This window comes from Schistocerca piceifrons, chromosome 7 (genome assembly GCF_021461385.2).
Source record: "Schistocerca piceifrons isolate TAMUIC-IGC-003096 chromosome 7, iqSchPice1.1, whole genome shotgun sequence".
In the NCBI taxonomy this organism is placed as follows: domain Eukaryota; kingdom Metazoa; phylum Arthropoda; class Insecta; order Orthoptera; family Acrididae; genus Schistocerca; species Schistocerca piceifrons.
The window spans coordinates 66,794,075-66,813,969 of NC_060144.1; the positions used below are offsets into that span (position 1 = coordinate 66,794,075).

At 42.7% G+C, this 19,895-nt stretch overlaps 1 non-coding gene across 1 annotated transcript; it reads right to left on the reverse strand.

Annotated features, from left to right (window-relative positions):
- Positions 1-9,545: 9,545 nt before the first annotated feature.
- Positions 9,546-9,652, reverse strand: LOC124709435. The gene has a single exon (XR_007005405.1). It is a non-coding gene; the product is annotated as a U6 spliceosomal RNA (small nuclear RNA).
- Between the last annotated feature and the right edge of the window lie 10,243 nt (positions 9,653-19,895).

The following is a 19,895-nucleotide window of genomic DNA, read 5'->3' on the forward strand; positions in this document are numbered from 1 at the left end:
CCTGTATGTTTCGGATAGCCCAAAGCAATCACACGATCATTGAAATATTCATTCAGGAAATTAAAGACGTCGGCCGTGCGATGTGGCCGGGCACCATCTTGCATAAACCACGAGGTGTTCGCAGTGTCGTCTAAGGCAGTTTGTACCGCCACAAATTCACGAAGAATGTCCAGATAGCGTGATGCAGTAATCGTTTCGGATCTGAAAAATGGGCCAATGATTCCTTTGGAAGAAATGGCGGCCCAGACCAGTACTTTTTGAGGATGCAGGGACGATGGGACTGCAACATGGGGCTTTTCGGTTCCCCATATGCGCCAGTTCTGTTTATTGACGAAGCCGTCCAGGTAAAAATAAGCTTCGTCAGTAAACCAAATGCTGCCCACATGCGTATCGCCGTCATCAATCCTGTGAACTATATCGTTAGCGAATGTCTCTCGTGCAGCAATGGTAGCGGCGCTGAGGGGTTGCCGCGTTTGAATTTTGTATGGGTAGAGGTGTAAACTCTGGCGCATGAGACGATACGTGGACGTTGGCGTCATTTGGACCGCAGCTGCAACACGGCGAACGGAAACCCGAGGCCGCTGTTGGATCACCTGCTGCACTAGCTGCGCGTTGCCCTCTGTGGTTGCCGTACGCGGTCGCCCTACCTTTCCAGCACGTTCATCCGTCACGTTCCCAGTCCGTTGAAATTTTTCAAACAGATCCTTTATTGTATCGCTTTTCGGTCCTTTGGTTACATTAAACCTCCGTTGAAAACTTCGTCTTGTTGCAACAACACTGTGTTCTAGGCGGTGGAATTCCAACACCAGAAAAATCCTCTGTTCTAAGGAATAAACCATGTTGTCTACAGCACACTTGCATGTTGTGAACAGCACACGCTTACAACAGAAAGACGACGTACAGAATGGCGCACCCACAGACTGCGTTGTCTTCTATATCTTTCACATCACTTGCAGCGCCATCTGTTGTTGAAAATTGTAACTACTGTAATTTCGAAAGTTTGTCCGCCTGAAAATATACTGTTGACCCAAGCATATTGCAACAAACGGTGTATTTCTATCGCTGCTCGTTTAGTTTTTATTGCCGTTTCAAATATACCGGTCATTTTTGAAACACCCTGTATGTAATTTTGCATGTACATTCATTGACAGAGGTGAACACTGTCTGCAAAGTTGGTTCCGAGTAGAATTAGTATTAAAGAAGTAATAAATTAATCGTCATGACAGATGCTGAAGTTTTACTGCATGGACATCAAAGACGTAGTAGGCAATAAATTTTTCTCCTTTAATTATTTTCTGAGGGTGCCAGCAAGAAAAAGTTTCAAAAAGTTTTCAAATTATATATAAAGTTTTTTGGAAGTCGCTCACTGTTCTTATTCTCAAATACTGGTTGAATAAAGTCTGGGCAATTTGTGTGCTGTAAATTAGACTGCCTCACAACATGTACAGAGTTTCTAGCTTAATACTTGACCTACTATGTTAAACCCCTAAGGTAAGATTTTACTTCTTAATGCCTAGATTATGGTGGCATTTACAGTTTTTAAATTTGGCCATTAATTATATGACATACTTAAAGTCAATTTTTTGGTCCCTAGAACCCGTAAGATAGGCAACCTGCATCTGGGATCGTGCACCGAGCCACGTGTTTATTAATGTAGGTGTGCTGAGGAAAGTTGAGAGGAGTGGGAAAAGCCCCCTGCGATTCCATAGCCGTGTTAGTAGGTTAGATATGGCAGTTCAAAACCCTGCCCAGCCACAGGTCTTCCATGATTTTTCCTCATTGCTTGAGGGAACTGATTCGTAAACAGAAGGGGAAATCCTGAAACAATTTTCAGTTTTCTAAATGATGTAGCTCAAAGAGCAGGAGTTGTAAACCCATGTAACTCATCTTTTAAGAGATCTTTTTGGGAACAATTTGATGTACAAACAACAATTTTTGGTCTTACACTTTTTTCCGGACTGTATTTCGCGTTGCAAGTGAAATAAGGCATATTAATTATTTACGTACATCACTTATCTCAAAATAAAAACCAAGTAGAAGCTTCTTTTTTCCTGGAAGTTCTTTACACTATTATGACTGAAGTAGACTTCTAAAAAGATGTTCCTGGCGTAAATTATGGTTAATTGATTTGGGGGCTGGGGACCAAACAGCGTGGTCATAGGTTCGATCGGGTTTGGGCAGGATGGGAAAGGAAGTTGGCCGTGCCATTTCAAAATAACCATTCCGGCATTTGCCTAAAGCGATTTAGGAAAATCACGAAAAACCTAAGCCAGGAAGGCCGGACGTGGCTTTGAACCGTCGTCCTCCAGCGCAAATTACACTTCAAAAATTTCTTAAATAATGATTATCAAAAATTTCAATAATTAACTCATCGTTTTTCTTTAAAAAAGCCTTTGATTTTCAATTTCAAGTCATAAAAATAGTCTACTTTTTATTTAAGTGTTTTTTAAGTCAGTATAAAGAATTTCAGAGTTCTATATTTAATAATTTTAAACCAATATGTACCAGAACACCATAAAAAGTGAATTTTCGGGAAATTTAAATTAAAGCTGAAGGTTGTTTCTCTACCTACCCTGCAGAATACACACATCAAAAAAAGTTTTGCTTCATCCCGGTTCCCAGAACTCATGAAGACGGTCGTTGACTGTGGATATTGTATCACAGACACAGTCCCTTTGACTGTTCAGTGATGTCACTAAACCCGCCCAAAGATGTAAACGACTATGCCTGAGCAGCACCTATTAGACGGAGGAGGTCCGACAGCCGATCAGTTCCTGTCATTGCACGAGGAAGGAGGTACACGGCTCGTGTTGTCTGTAGTTCAACCATGCCTAGACGGTCAGTACCGCTGTTCGATCGCGTCCGCATTGTTACTTTGTGCCAGGAAAGGCTCTCAACAAGGGAAGTGTCCAGACGTTTCGGAGTGAACCAAAGCGATGTTGTTTGGATATGTAAGAGATACAGAGGAACTGTCGATGACATGCCTCGCTCAGGCCGCCCAAGGGCTGCTACTGTAGTGGATGACCACACCTACGGATTATGGCTCGGAGGAACCCTGACAGCAACGCCACCATGTTGAATAATGCTTTTCGTGCAGCCTCAGGACGTCGTGTTACGACTCAAACTGTGCGCAATAGGCTACATGATGCGCAACTTCACTCCCGACGTCCAAGGCGAGGTCCATCTTTGCTACCACACCATGCAGCGCGGTACAGATGGGCCCAACAACATGCCGATTGGTACGCTCAGGATTGGCATCACGTGATCTTCACCGATGAGTGTCGCATATGCCTTCAACCAGAAAATCGTAGGAGACGTGTTTGGAGGCAATCCAGTCAGGCTGAACGCCTTAGACACACTGTGCCAGCGGGTGCAGTTAAATGGAGGTTCCCTGATGTTTTGGGGTGGCATTATGGGGGTCCGACGTACGCCGCTGGTGGCCCTGGAAGCCGCCCTAACGGCTGTACGATACGTAAATGCCATCCACCGATCGATAGTGCAACCATATCTTCAGCCTATTGGCGAGGCATTCGTCTTCATGTACGACAATTCGCGCCGCCATCGTGCACATCTTGTGAATGGTTTTCTTAAGGATAACGACATCGCTCGACTAGAGTAGCCAGCATGTTCTCCAGACATGAACACTATCGAACATGCCTGGGATAGATGGAAAAGGGCTGTCTACATGACAGGACGTGACATGACCCACCAACCACTCTGAGGGATCTACGCCGAATCGCCGTTGAGGAGGGGGACAATCTGGACCAACAGTGCCTTGATGAACTTGTGGATAGTATGCCACGACGAATACAGGCATGCATCAATGCAAGAGAACATGCTACTGGGACCACCACCTCCGAAAGTCTCGCTGTATGGTGGTACAACATGAAATGTGTGGTTTTCATGAGCAATAAAAATGGCGGAAATGATGTTTATGTTGATCTATATTCCAAATTTCCGTACAGGTTTCGGAACTCTCGGAACCGGGGTGGTGCAAAACTTTTTTCGATGGGTGTACTAACGCATCAGAGGCCCGTATTCATCTTGTTACTGATACTGCTCTCCCTCAATTTCTTTTTCAGAGTTCTTCTTATTCTTATTCTTGCTTCTGTGGTGGCTCCAACACCTGCTTCGGAGAGTCCTATGCGGTCAGTGGCAATTTAGTCCACGAGGCACACCCATCAATTCCATAACCTTAAAACCCGACACTGCACTATCAATAAACATACCAGAGCATTCAGCACGCCTATTTTGTCAGTATTTAGTCCTAGCAGAACAGATTTTAGTATCCGTTCCCCTGTGCAGTTGTTAAAACTCTCATCTGGGTCTCGACTCCTGCTCTGTAATTACTTGTCTAGCGAGAACAAAATTCTGTTTTTAACAGAGCTGTCTGCGTGACATGAGGACGCCGTCACATGTGCAGTCACTTTCTAATTCCTCTAATTTTGGGGTTTTCTTCCCTATAATTTCCTACAAATAAACTTTTTCCTTTTCCGAAAACTACAGCGAATTTTTAAGACAACAATTTAAAAAAATCGATTCTGTGACACTTATTCACGTACTAGTCCTCTTAAGGCCGATAGGACGGGGGATCCTTTGAAACGGTACACACGACTTCCCTCTCTGTCCCATCCCAACTCTAGCCTGCACTCCGTCCGTAATGAGCTCCACGTAGACAGGACGTTAAATTGTCGTATTCGTTCTTGCTTCCTTCTTTTCCTCAGCAAAATCTGGTAACGAATTTGCTCAGCAATCATAATGAGTTTTGGTTCTACAGTGTAGTCATATGTTGCATGGAAATCATCAATTCTGCCGCTCTGTGATTACACTGGCATCGAAACAGAAGATGGAAGAGCAAGCTTCGCCATTGCTCGTGAACAATGCTATCGCTTGTAGGAAGGCTGCGACGTTAGAAAGCTGTAGTGAAATACAGGACGATCTGCAGAGCATAGGTGATTCGTGCAGGGAATAGTAGCTGAACCTCCACGTAAATAAATGTAAGGTTCTTTTTCTTTGTTTTTGAGTCATCAGTCATCTGACTAGTTTGATGCGGCGCGCAGTGAATTCCTCTCCTGTGGTTCAAATGGTTCAAATGGCTCTGACCACTATGGGACTTAACTTCTGAGGTCATCAGACCCCTAGAACTTAGAACTACTTAAACCTAACTAAGGACATCACACACATCCATGCCCGAGGCAGGATTCGAACCTGCGACCGTAGCGGTAGCGCGGTTCCAGACTGTAGCGCCTAGAACCGCTCGGCCACCCCGGCCGGCCCTCTCCTGTGCCAAACTCTTCATCTCAGAGTAGCACCTGCTACAGTCGTCCTCAATTATTTGATGGATGTATTCCAATCTCTGTATTCCTTTACAGTTTTTCCCCTCTACAGCCCCTCTGGTACGATGTAAATCTTTCCCTCGTGCCTTAACAGATGTCCTATCATCCTGCCCTTCTCCTTGTCAGTGGTTTCCACATATTGCTTTTCTCTTTGACCCTGCGAAAACCTCCTCATTCCATACCTTATCAGTCCACCTAATTTTCAACATTCGTCTGTAGCACCACATCTCAAATGCCTCAGGCCGGCCGTGGTGGTCTCGCGGTTCTAGGCGCGCAGTCCGGAACCGTGCGACTGCTACGGTCGCAGGTTCGAATCCTGCCTCGGGCATGGATGTGTGTGATGTCCTTAGGTTAGGTTTAAGTAGTTCTAAGTTCTAGGGGACTAATGATCACAGCAGTTGAGTCCCATAGTGCTCAGAGCCATTTGAACCATCAAATGCCTCATTTCTTTTCTCTTCCGGTTTTCCCACAGTCTGTGTTTCACTACCACACAATGCTGTGCTCCAAACGTATATTCTCAGAAATTTCTTCCTCAAATTAAGGCCTATGTTTGATACTAGTAGATTTCTCTTGGCCAGGAAAGCCATTTTTACTAGTTTTACTCTGATTTTGACGTGCTCCTTGCTCAGTTCGTCATTGATTATTTTGCTGCCTAGGTTGTTGTGGACTGGCAAGACAGCCAATCCACAGTGACGGGTAGCCGAAAGGCACGCGTTTAAGCTCACGCAGGCTGGCGTGAGGTCTGGAACAGTTAAAGGAATTGAGTCTAGTAAAAAAAGTACGGAGTTTCTGGAATACTTAACTTTAATCCATCGGTCTGACGGTACATGCATCACAAAATAAATAGCAAATGATAATGGCGCCTTGCTAGGTCGTAGCAAATGACGTAGCTGAAGGCTATGCTATCGTCTCGGCAAATGAGAGCGTAATTTGTCAGTGAACCATCGCTAGCAAAGTCGGCTGTACAACTGGGGCGAGTGCTAGGAAGTCTCTCTAGACCTGCCGTGTGGCGGCGCTCGGTCTGCAATCACTGACAGTGGCGACATGCGGGTCCGACGTATACTACCGGACCGCGGCCGATTTAGAGGCTACCACCTAGCAAGTGTGGTGTCTGGCGGTGACACCACATAGGTAGTAGAATTTCTTAACTTCATCTACTTCGTTACCGTCAGTCCGGATGTTACGTTTCTCGCTGTCCTCATTTCTGCTACTTCTAATTATTTTCGTCTTTCTTCGATTTACTCTCAGTTCGTATTCTGTACTCATTAGACTGTTCATTCCATTCAGAAGATCATGTAATTCTTCTTCACTTTCACTCAGGACAGAAATGTCATCAGCGAATCGCATCATTGATATCCTTTCACCTCGAATTTTAATCCCACTCCTGTACCTTTCCTTTATTTCCATCATCACTTCTTCGATGCACAGATTGAACAGAAGGGGCGAAAGACTACATCCCCGTCTTACGCCCTTCTTAATCCGAGCACTTCGTTCTTGGTCGTCCACTCTTATTATTCTCTCTTGGCTCTTGTACATATTGTATATTACCCGTCTTTCCCTGTAGTTTAGCCCTATTTTTCTCAGAATTGCACCATTTTACATTGTCGAATGCTTTTTCCAGGTCGACAAATCCTATGAACTTGCCTTGATTTTTCTTTAGTCTTGCTTCCATTATCACCCGCAACGTCAGAATTGAGTTTCTGGTGCCTTTACCTTTCCTAAAGCCAAACTGAGCGTCATCTAACACATCTTCAACTTTATTTTCCATTTTCCACTATATTATTCTTGTCAGCAACTTGGCTGCATGAGCTGTTAAGCTGATTTTGCGATAATTCTCGCACTTGTCAGCTCTTGCAGTCTTCGGAATTGGGTGGATGATGTTTTTCCGAACGTCAAATGGCATGTCGCCAGACTCATACATTCCACGCACTAACGTGAATGGTCGTTTTGTTGCCACTTCCCCCAATGATTTTAGAAATTCTGATGGAATATTTTCTATCTCTTCTGCCTTTCTTGATCTTAAGCTCTCCAAAGCTCTTTTAAATTCTAATAGTGGATCCCCTATCTCTTCTAAATCACTACTGTTTCTTCTTCCTCATACAGAGACCTTCAGTGTACTCCTTTCAACTATCCGCCCTTTCCTCTGCAATTAACAGTGGATTCCCCTTGCACTCTTACTGCACATAAATAGTGGAAGAGATTCATCACTTTTTTATTATAATACTAACGGTACCTTACTGGAAACAGCGAGAAACATTAAACAGCACGGAGAAACCGGTTGTAGAGCCTTAAAAGTGGAATGACAATGGATGACAATTGATCGACGGCTGAAAGGTCGCATCCAACAGGTGCTATTTCTGGTCTTCTTGACTCCGCGTATCGCCGCGGAGTGTAGGACACATGCGCGGAGCCGGAGAGATGACAAGGAACATGTCAGAGTGTGCAGCCACACCTCATTGAACAGTAACCGTCCTGGCGACGATAGTACGAAGAAAACAACTGTACTAATGTCGCCGAAGTCAACATCCACGTGGCCGAGCTATCCACTGCGTCAGAGCAGTGGTTAAGGAAGCGCTCGCGGTTTGTTTACGTTGCCCGGCTGGGGGACGGCGGCCGTGGACGGCGATACTGCGAGTTCCGCCTCTGTAGTTGTGGGCAAGCTTTGCGCAACATCTATCGTAGCAGGGAACATCGCGGTCCGTGCCTAACACGAGTTACTAATGTATCCTCGAATAATTTTTGGATTACAACCCAATTAATCGATATCCGTTCGTGCAACGGCAGTTGTTTGAAATCAGCTGTACTGCGCTGATCATTATCTAGGTTGCTATGTGTAGCGTGATGGCACTGTTCTTAAACGGATAGTGCGTGTCCGAACTCTTCGTGGACTGGTCGAAGGTAAAAACTGTTTTTTGAATTACTTTGTAATAATTGGTTACTCGCTTCAGAGCTGTTGTCCGAATCATTTTGTAATCATTATCTAGTCACTCTTTGACTCCTTGGGCAATGGAGCAGCTCCTACAATAAATTCCTTTTTATAATACATTTAAAGCTACAGCGTTTAAGTTTCTTGGAGAGGACAGGAGATGTCATAAGTGTAACGTGGAAGTTCATAGTGCTTAAAAGGCACAATGATAGTGTGCTGAATTCTTCGTACGTTAACTAAATAATGTAAACTAAAGGAGTTTTGCTATTTGGGGAGCAAAATAACTGATGATGGTCGAAGCAGAGAGGATATAAAATGTATACTGGCAATGGCAAGGAAAGCGTATCTGAAGAAGAGAAATTTGTTAACATCGAGTATAGATTTAAGTGTCAGGAAGTCGTTTCTGAAAGTATTTGTATGGAGTGTAGCCATGTATGGAAGTGAAACATGGACGGTAAATAGTTTGGACAAGAAGAGAATAGAAGCTTTTGAAATGTGGTGCTACAGAAGAATGCTGAAGATTAGATGGGTAGATCACATAACTAATGAGGAAGTATTGAATAGGATTGGGGAGAAGAGAAGTTTGTGGCACAACTTGACCAGAAGAAGGGCTCGGTTGGTAGGACATGTTCTGAGCCATCAAGGGATCACCAATTTAGCATTGGAGGGCAGCGTAGAGGGTAAAAATCGTAGGGGGAGACCAAGAGATGAATACACTAAGCAGATTCAGAAGGATGTAGGTTGCAGTAGGTACTGGGAGATGAAGAAGCTTGCACAGGATAGATTAGCATGGAGAGCTGCATCAAACCAGTCTCAGGACTGAAGACCACAACAACAACAACATGCTCAGAACATTGGTCTTTTGTGAGTTTTGAAAGAAACCTGTTTGTTTACAATCTTAACGATTTAATGTTTTATTGGATTTTAAGTGTTTAACGTTTGTATTGAGTATAAGAACTAAAGTATTGAGTAACTGCTATCACGAATTCTGCATGTAACAAAATTACCTTTTCAAAATTTTATATTTTCTGAAGATAACTGGGAATGTTAGCAATTTTGATTGTAACTATAGAAGCTGGTAATAGGCGGGTGGATCTTCTTGCACAATAAAAATGTGATTTGAAAGAAATATTATTTTAGTTGACAAGTCCACCAACTCGCTCTACTCTCTAATTAATCCACATTGTGCGACCGTTCCAGACCACATAATATTAGTTCTAGAGCAAGCAGTTCCCGGGCTCGGATTCGTCGAAAGAATCTTAAGAAAATGTAAGTCTTTTACGAAAAAAATTTTACTCTTTACGAAAGAAATGGATTACAGAACAGCCATGCCATGCTAATCTTCTCTGTATCGTTCCAATTTTAGTATATGTACCGCCGAAGCGAGTACTACAGAACAGCCGCTCGACAGATTCTTGAATATAGGATGTCAAATTAAAGGCCTTTCAGGCGTCTAGTTTCCAAGCTTGTTTTGTTTAGCTACCAGTTTCAGCGTTTTACTACGCAGTCTTAAGGCATCTTCTGTAACAGCGCGTGGAAATGGCATTGTAAACTGGTAGCCAAATAAAACAAGTCTGGAAACTAGAGGGCTGAAAAGTGTTTAATTTGATATCCTGTAACGAACAGGCGAGTCCCGCAACCGTCTCTAAAAAGATGAACATACAGTGATTCTTGAGAATTGTCCCTCTGTCATCCTTGCCAAGTTCAGTTAATAGATGAGAGTAAAGATCGAACGAATAATAACACATTGGGTTCATTCAGAAAATGCCAAGGTGTTACGGAGGTTTTCAGGTGACCCCAGTGGCGAGCGATACGTTGCACACTGCGCGGAGATTTTTACGATTGAAATTACGAGAGCATATTTTCCAAGGAGAGTCGGTGGACATATTACTGGACCACTTATGTCTCTCGAAACGTCCACAAAGAGATAGAGTAATTAGAGCTCATACGAAGCCTTATGTACATCCAGCGCAACATTCGCGAACGGAACAGGGGATAGGGAAATGATAGTGGCAGCTGAGTTCCCTCCGCCACACACCGCAAGGCGACTTGCGGAGTACAAGTGTAGGCGCAGGCTTCTCGTAAACTTCTCTGCAACTTCTGTGAGAGGACTTTGAAACCGAGTTACCTACTCGAATGCGAGACGAAGGCTTCCTTGCAACATCGCAGTAGCTCATTACACTCAAACTTGCTGAATCACTGGCTGGTGGACCTTGAAGCGCGAACGCTAATACGGGTCTCGTAATCTCCTGAGACTGCCACAACAGGCACTTGCGTTTCTAATGGAACGCCGACGGACTACTTTGCTATCAAAGATTGTATGTTTGATTGATGAATGATTTTATTGTCTGAGTAAGTAAAAACAGGCTTCCCTCAGTTGAGGAAGGTACATATTTTGTGGTATACTGATGTGAGTACGTCAGTTCACAGGATCCCATACAGCGATACAAGTATTTATAAACAATGATACCGCGAAGAAAACACCAATAACTCCCAAGTTCAAAAAAGTTACGTACATAATAATGTTAGTGCAATATCAGCGGGCTATGGACTTATTTGATTAAACGTGAGGTATTTTCTTTAAAAATGGAATGGCAAAAGCTTACAAAAAGATAATTCTCTTTTCTATTAGTGTTTCACACTGCGAAAATATCTCGGCCATTGTCGGTCATCAATGCTAACGTCTTTCCTAAGCTCTTCTACAGTCTCGTCGCTTGGTTCTCCACTTCAGCGTAACTGCTGGCTGCAACCTATAGCAAGTACGATACGCAGTGTATACTCATATTTATTGTTGCCTCTGCAGTTCCTTCCTTCTGTCCACCATCTTTCACCTATGGTCTTATGTCGTGATATGTATCCAAACATTATGTTTCTTCCAGCCAATGTTATTTATTAGTCTTTCACTGACTCGTCACAGTATGTCTTCCCTCCTTACTCGCTTAATCAATCTGATCTCTAACAGTCTCCTGTACTTCTACATCTACATCTATACTCTACAATCCACCTTACGGCGCTTGCGAAAGCTACCCCGTACCAGTACTAGCCATTTCTCTGTTCCATTCGCAAATAGAACGAGGAAAGATCGACTCTACATGCCTCCGCATGTGCCCTAAGTTTTTCATTGTCCTTACACGCAATGTATGTTGGAAGCAACAGAATCGTTCTGCAGTCAGCTTCAAAAGCCGTGTTTCAAAAAGAGATGACTGTTTCATTTCTGCATTCTCCACTGATTACGTTTCACAAATATACGGATTCGTCTAATTTTACGACGGTATGCTCAAAAGTAATGCCTCCGAAATTTTTTAAGTGAAAACTCGAAAAGCTTTTTCACATAAAACAAACATTATTAATATTGCACATCTTTATTCTTCATGTTTACACATCTGTTTTCCAATGTAGTCGCGCCTGCTGCGGTCGCAGGTTCGAATCCTGCCTCGGGCATGGGTGTTTGATGTCCTTAGGTTAGTTAGGTTTAAGTAGTTCTAAGTCTAGGGGACTGATGACCCCAGATACTAAGTGTGAAACGTTCCCTTAGAAAAATTATAAATTTCTGTGCTGGTAAACTTTGCCGGCCGCGGTGGCCTAGCGGTTCTAGGCGCGAAGTCCGGAACCGCGCGACTGCTACAGTCGCAGGTTCGAATCCTACCTCGGGCATCGATGTGCGTGATGTCCTTAGGTTAGTTGGGTTTAATTAGTTCTAAGTTCTAGGGGACGAGAGCCATTTTTTTGCTGGTAAACTTCTACGCTATTTGATACAGAGACAGCTGAGTAAAACTGAACGTACTCAGACATTTCTCTCTTTGCTTATTCTGATCATCACTAAACTGACACACAATATTTTTAGCGCAACCCAATCTGACTTTCAATAATGCCTACAAAAGAATGGCCCTGACTAACAATAACCTATACCTTTCATGAATCACTTACCTCACAAAAATCTTCGTTACTCGAATTACTGCAATACAGCTAAATAAAAGACTCAAACTACTGAAGGAACTAACTGCTGACAGGCATAGTTAGCAAATGAAAGATTTTGATAGAGAACAAACAATGTATTTACCTTAATAATGTTCAAAAGTCATCATATATATATCTGTTCATGACATCCAGTCTTACAAATTTCCTTTTTCTGACGGACAACCATCCAGATCGTCCGCTCTCAAAACTCTGTCATCTCTCTCCCCACATCCACCACTGCTGGCGGCTCACCTCCAACTGCGCAACGCTACGCGCTGTTGAACATCCAACTGCCCAACACTACACTAGCGAATATTCCAACAATTCCAACCAGCCACAGACTGCACACAGCACAGTCAGTGATTTTCATACAGAGCACAACGTGGCGTTACGAACATAAAAATGTAAACAGCCTACTTACAAGTGCCGTAGTGCTTAGGGCCATTTCAACCATTTTGAACCAACATAGCCACCCCGGCAGAGGACTAATTTCTCCCAATGACAGACCGGTTTCTTGTTATCGTCGCCATTGAATATCTGACCTTGTTGACGGAGCCACAGCCTTACCTCTGCATTCTCCGCTTCATCACTATCGAAGCGAAGCATTCGAAGGCGTTCTTTAAGTTTTGGAAACAAAAGAAAATCGGATGGGGCCACGCCAGGACTGTGTGGAGGTCGATCGATGTCAGTAAATCCACGGCGTCGGAATTTTGCAGATGTCGCAACACTCGTGTGAGGTCTGGCATTGTCGTGCTAAAGGAGAGAGTACTCCATGTGTGGACGAAATCTTCGAATTCGTGTTTACAGAAACTCAATTACAGTGCACTGTTTCTCACGTTCTGGCGTAGCTACATTACATACCTCCGTGTTACACCCTACAATTCGGAGCCCTCTAGCGGCAGAAGGTTGCAACATGCATCAGCGAAGCGAGGAAGTCGACCTAGTAATATGCGGGACATGTAATGCCTCAACCGATGTTGAGAACAGAATAAAATATTCGGAGGTATTACTATTCAGCATGCCCTCATATGTTATTGCATGTTAGGGACTGTTTCTTTTTATAGAAAACCCTTTTGATCCTTGCAGTCGCTCATTAGGAAGGATTAAACTGATATGCGTAAACTATAATTTAACAGTTTTAAAAATTAGGTAAATGTGATACATTCTTTTAATGAGATGTGCCATGTCCATCAAAACCCCGGTCGCCATATCACGTTTAGAATAAGGTAGAAGAGAAACACTTGAGGGCAGCCTAGTGTTGACACAGAGGACTATGAAAAGCCCTAGCGTTCCAGACTAGAAGGTGAAGCAAACCCGGATCGAGACGCCCGTGACTGGTGCACCCGTAAATCACAGACAGGTGGCGTACACGACTTCCCTTTCGTAGGTAACTAATAATTGCGGGGATAAGAAAGGCATTCGGCCGCAAAATAAAATAAAACAAATTTGCCAAATCTTGAGTACAGCAAACTCCGTACTAGACGGAATTAATGGTAAGAAGAAGTAAGTATGAAAACTCATCCAACCTGGCATCGTTTATTTCCTTCGGGAGTACCATCCGTAACATAGTGTGTGTATTATCGTGTACTTTTCACTAGGCAGAATCTACTCATGGTCAACAAACAATAATAAAGGTTTGCTATAGTTATAACTGTCCCTTTGATATTTCATGGTAAAATATCACTGCAAATCTAAAAATCCTTCAGAAAGTCCAGTATCAGATTTGGCTTCGAAGTAAATGACACCCATTAAGGTTGAGAATTTGATTTAATCTAGAGAAGAAAAACAAATTTCCTGGGTATGGAGTTGAAAGATACCTGTCGAACCCCAATTTTCATTTCTTCCCACTACCCTTGGGAAAGCCAGCCATAACAAAACTATTCAACCCAGTATGCAAGATGTATGATACAAGCGAAATTCGTAGACTTCAAGAAGAATGCAACAATTCCAGTTCTAAAGAAAGTAGATGCTGACAGGTGTGAATATTACCGTACTATCAGTTTAATAAGTCGTGGTTCCAAAAAACTGTTACGAACTATTTACAGAAGAATGGAAAAAACTAGTATAAGCCGACATTGAGAAAAATCAGTTTGGACTCCAGAGAAAAGTTGGAACATCATAAGCAACACAGACCCTATGACTTATCTTAGAAGACAGGTTAAGGAAAAGCAAATTACTTATGACAGCATTTGATAACGTCGACGGGAATAGATTTGGCTAGTTAGTTACGTGTTCCATGGATCATTTTGCACGATACATCGTAATTACGTGGAAGGAGTCATTCTTCATTTACATCGCAAATTAATTTGTGCATACGGTTACATTCTGAACGTTTCTAATGTATTTCTCCTTTTTACAAAAAGAAAAAAGATATACAGATGTGAGTTATTAATTCCTGTACACCACTTTTTTACTCATTACAGAGATAGAAATTGTTCTACGGAATGTGAGTTGTCAAGCAGAAACTTTCTCAGTTTGTTCTGAAACTTTACTTTGCTGTCTGTCAGACATTTTATATTATTGGGCAACAGATCAAAGATATTTGTTGCAGCATTGTGTACGTCTTTTTGTGCTGAAGACAATCTTAATGTCGAGTAATGAATGTCATTTTTCAATCTGGTATTGTAATTATGTACCTCATTGTTCCTTTTGACCTGTAGTGGATTACTTACAGTAAACTACATAAGGGAATAAATATACTGTAAAGCAGCAGTCAGAATGCCCAACTCCTTAAACAGATGTCTACAAGATGATCGTGGGTGAGCACAACATACTATTTTTACAGCACGTTTTTGAGCAATGAAATGACTGGACGCTCGATCACCACCAGAGATACCGAACATAAGCGGCATTGCAAGTTGGGGCAGGTAGAGAAATCGGTCGTGGCGGAGCACGCGCTGTATGAGACCGACCACGCAGTAAAATTCGGCGACGCAGAAGTTCTTGCTGTAGGGAAGAACTATCACACTCGCTTGTTCAGGGAAGGTATAGAAATACGCAAACATTGGAAAAGTTTCAACAAGAAAGACGGGAGCCTCAAGGTGAGCGGATCCTGTATTTCCGTGCTCGGCGAACGAGCGTTGCAGATAGCGAGGGGAGAACCGCAACGGAATGCCCACAGAAAAGCCCTTGGACGTTGGCGCACCAGGTACACATAGTCTGCGGCCGCGAGCTCGACACCATTCCATCACCAGCAATGGAGGGTGAAACTTTGACAATGCCAGCCACTCGTGCCGGCGAAAAGACAGAAAATCGCCAAACACCTGCCGAAGAACCCGAGACAGAAGCCAACAGGCCAGGAAAGCTTTAACAATTTTCAGAAACTTGTCACGGTGGTTTGTGGTCATCACTTGACCATCAGCAAACCATGTGGTTATTCGCTGCGATTGTACTTTGTTCCATCGCCTTCTTGATACTCAACAGATGTATTTTACCCCACTTCATGATGTCACGTTAAGGGATTCTCTCGAAGCACGTTACGTCGACGGGACGATGGTATCCGTTGACCATCAGATCCAGTGCAACCCTGTACTCTGTTACAATATCATTGTATTTGCTCCGTTTCTTCCTTTCGGTAGATCTTCTGCTTCTGCCGTCTGTTAACATTTGTGTTGTTGCTTTCTTCTCGTGTCTAATTGTCATCAGATAAGGAGGTAAATGTGCTGACATAAGCTGGCGCCAGCAATCCATATGGCTTGGAGGTCACAAGAAGATCGACCGAGACTAATGAGGGACTCGCTGGAAACGCGCCGCCAACGCCCTCTCAGTCACCAGTATTTAGATAGCCGTCGAGGACCAGAGGGCCAGTTAGTTCGAGTTAGTTCGAGTTAGTTCGAGGTTGTCGCAGCTAGTGAGCTCCAACGTGTCACTGAGTCGGAGCCACAGTCTTAGCCTGTAGCACACAGACAAGCAGCACATAGCAACCTTGTAGTGAACATAGCGAATTTCTGCTTCACCAGCAGTGAGGCTAAAGTTGATTAGAACAGGAGGGCTTGTACCACATCACAGGGAAGCTTAATTTAAGTAGATCTTTATTTATGTTAATAAAGAACCCAATTGATAACTGTGTGCAGTTTCTTCCTTCCATGGTAGAGCTCTACAGAGATGATGAGATTCATAAAAGTAACGTCTTTCCTGCATACACTAGCTCACAAAGAGAATTCATTTCCTGGAAGAGGAATACACTGCCTGACAAAAAAAGTGAATCGCCATGGTAGGATACCAGTGTAGCTTCGTACACCTACTCTCTACTGGCAGAATGTAAAGTTGGTACCAGGGCCATGGTGATTCTACTGTAAATAACAATAAGACTGTTAAATTTCCTTTGGCTACTGATCATGGTGCTTACACCCTCATTAGAAGTCGCTGTTTCTTCGTGTGGATTTCGTGCAGCAGATTGTGGGTGGTAACTTAATGTATCGACTACCGAAAATATTCATGTAGTTTTTTTCTCGCTGTTTCCTAGTGAGGCATAGCTCCAGCTGGCTGTTACTACTAATAATAAGCATGACCGACGTGGGAAATGTGATTGAGGGTACATACATTTCCAGCTTAGAAATACATACAAAATCCATCAATTTACTAAGAGACAGAACAGCAGGCTCCCGACTTTATTCTAGTTGGTTTATAAGCAGCTCGAGCGGCGGGTATACACCGCTATTGACTTCGTACTGAGGAACAGCTCGGTCACTTCCTAGGACAAAAGAACACTGAAGAAGGAAGTAGTTTTATCATTTTAAAGTTTGTCACCATATTGACTGGGGTAGAAAACTTGCAGGGTGATTATATGTCTGACGTTTGACATATATGTCCTATGATAGAGTATTAAGAGCGTTGCATTCCTTGACTTCGAACTAGTTTGTTTATAAGCAGGTTGGGCGGCGGATCTACACCAACGACGTCTATGAAGTGAGGAATAGTTCTGTCACTCTCTAGAATACCAGAATAATGTAGAAGGCAGTAGTTTTACTATCTTAAAGTTTGTCACCTTAGTAATTGGGGTAGAAAGCTTGCAGGGTGGTTGTATGTCAGATGTTGGACAACTACATCCTGCATTACAGTATTAAGAGTGTTGCATTCCGCACTACAAATGCTTTGGTAACCACATGGCTTAAACAATACAGCACATGTGGTGCAGAACCATGTAGCCATAGGAGTGTGTGTTTATGCTCAACGATAATTTCTCTTACGCCAATACCTTCTCCGTACTGACTCCAGATAATGGAATAATACTCCAGAATTGATAGCATAGTTGATTTACATAAATGTGTTAAACTCCATCCATTTCTTCTTATCCATGTGTTATATCACTGCAGCACTCTGTCGTCTACTATACACCAATAAATGGTACTAACCTCCTTAACATGCACACATCTGGCGCGATCTTGTGCACTTGAATGGGTGCCATGAGTAAGACTGGTGCAGAACAGTATTCGCTGAGCAGCAGTTGCGGACACAGCTCGCTCTTTTCCTCCACAAAATGTGAAATGTAGTGGGTAGAGTACCCTCCTACTTCTGGTCAGTTGCTGATTAAACTGGCAACCGTACTGCAGGGACAGATGCTCAAGGACAGTGCAGGAGATCTGTCAGTCTACAACTTTATTCTATGAATGCAAGAATACTCTGTGACTCCCATCACACAGGGAAAGATGGCCAGTCTGGCGTTGAAATTATGGAACAACTGGAAAATTTCTAAAACTAATTGTGTCATCAACTGCGATTCTTATTACAGCACATTATCCCATATCAACAGTCGTTCCCATCCTATCTATCCACTGGTACACTGTTGACTACCACATAATGTTTGACTGACACCACTTGTTTCAGATGGAGAGGGTCTTGGGTGAACGCTGGACATCTGCTACTTGTCATTGTGGAACATGGGATTAAATGTACAGGTCATCATCTTCAGACAGTTGTTTGTGGGCATTCCTCAATGCTGCAGACTCGTATTGTTTCCATATGCTGTGATGGCTTCCACAATTTTTTCATCGATAAGATAACAGTACCTCTTTATTTCTACTACCCCATGTGTATTGTGAACAGCACCATCCAGCAATGGTTAACACTGGAACAATGACCATGTACATGAGTGCAAAATCAGGAAATAATGCTCATCAGAACTGAACACTGAGACATCTACTACCCCATCATTGGAGAAGATGAACTCAACTGTCTACATCATCAGCTTTGGACAGCTGTTTGGAAACACACCACAATACCGCAAATTCTTCCAGTTTCCATATGTTGTGGTGTCTTCCACACTTTGATCAATAAGAAATATCGCCTCTGCGTTTTATTTCTACCATCCTATGTGTTCCAGGAGCAGCATAGTTTACACCATGCAATGTCCAGCTTTCTATTAGAGCCAACAGATCAAAATCGCGTTAATGTTGGTTTAGCACCTGGCGCCAACCTGGAACTCATGGTAAAAAAAAACAAAATGTTTGGCAGTGTGCAAAGCTGTTGCCATACACTGCTTGGATGTGTTACAGCTGAAAAACAATGTTTTAAACTGCTTATGAAAGAACAACACAGGAACTGTTTCTTGTGATTGACAGTCTGTGGGATACAGTCTTCCTCCAGTACAGGAGACAAAACGATACACAGGATTGTGCAGACGACTTCTATCACTGGACACCTATTCCAGTGGAGCAGTACAAGTGTATATAATATGCTCGATGTCAACAACAGATGGTATTTGTTTTTCGATATATCAGAAGAGAGCAATGCAGAAAATCTTATAGGAGGTTCTATTACAAGGAGCGCTATTACTGGTCAAAGTCTCGATGCAGATAGTCTGTAGTTTTCCTACCTATTCTGAATGTTAAAAAATAAGGATGAGGTGTGTTCTCTGATGTACTAAATGACTGTATAGTATTTCATCCGCCTGAAATGACGATTTGTAATTTGAAGACGCAGAATGCTCTCAATTACACCGATTTTGCTCATAAAACCAGTAGATATCGACAGTATCTATTTTAATGGAATCATGACTGTTTTTGTTGTTATTATTGCAACGATTGTGTGTTTAAAAATAATTATTACAGCAAGTCCTGTGTTATTTAATACTTCATAACCTGTAATTATAGACACCACTTGAATTATGGCTCGTTGTGGAACCTAGAAGTGATAGTGTTTTTCCCAATATGTGAGTAGATTGCGTGAAACACACTATTCTGTGATGATCAAAAACCTTACAAAACTACAATACAAGAATGTGCTGCTATTGTGTATTATAGTCTTATGGATGTGGACTTATTCTTCAAGTACACGTGGCAGAAACTTTACACACAGGTCACTAGACCAGAGATATGCAGAAAAAATTTCAGATGTCAGAACATAGATGTAATAATAATTATAATTTTATCTAGATAAGGGCCTTCACCAGTGGACGAAGATATTTTTGCGTTTATTCTGAGATACACTGAGTGTAATCTGCCTGTTGCTTAAGCCATTCCATGTGAATTTCCTGGTTTTTATATCAATTTTATCCATGAAAAGAGCCCCTCGTCTTCAGCTGATGTAATTTACCACCATGTGCTGTAACAAGGCCCACTCCTTCTGAAAAAGATATTTTTATAAGGATCGAAACCTAGGTCAGGGGCTAATAAACCTTTCTCTCGTATCTTGGTTGATTTTTTTCAACCTCTGCAATCCTTTGGGTTGAGTATTTG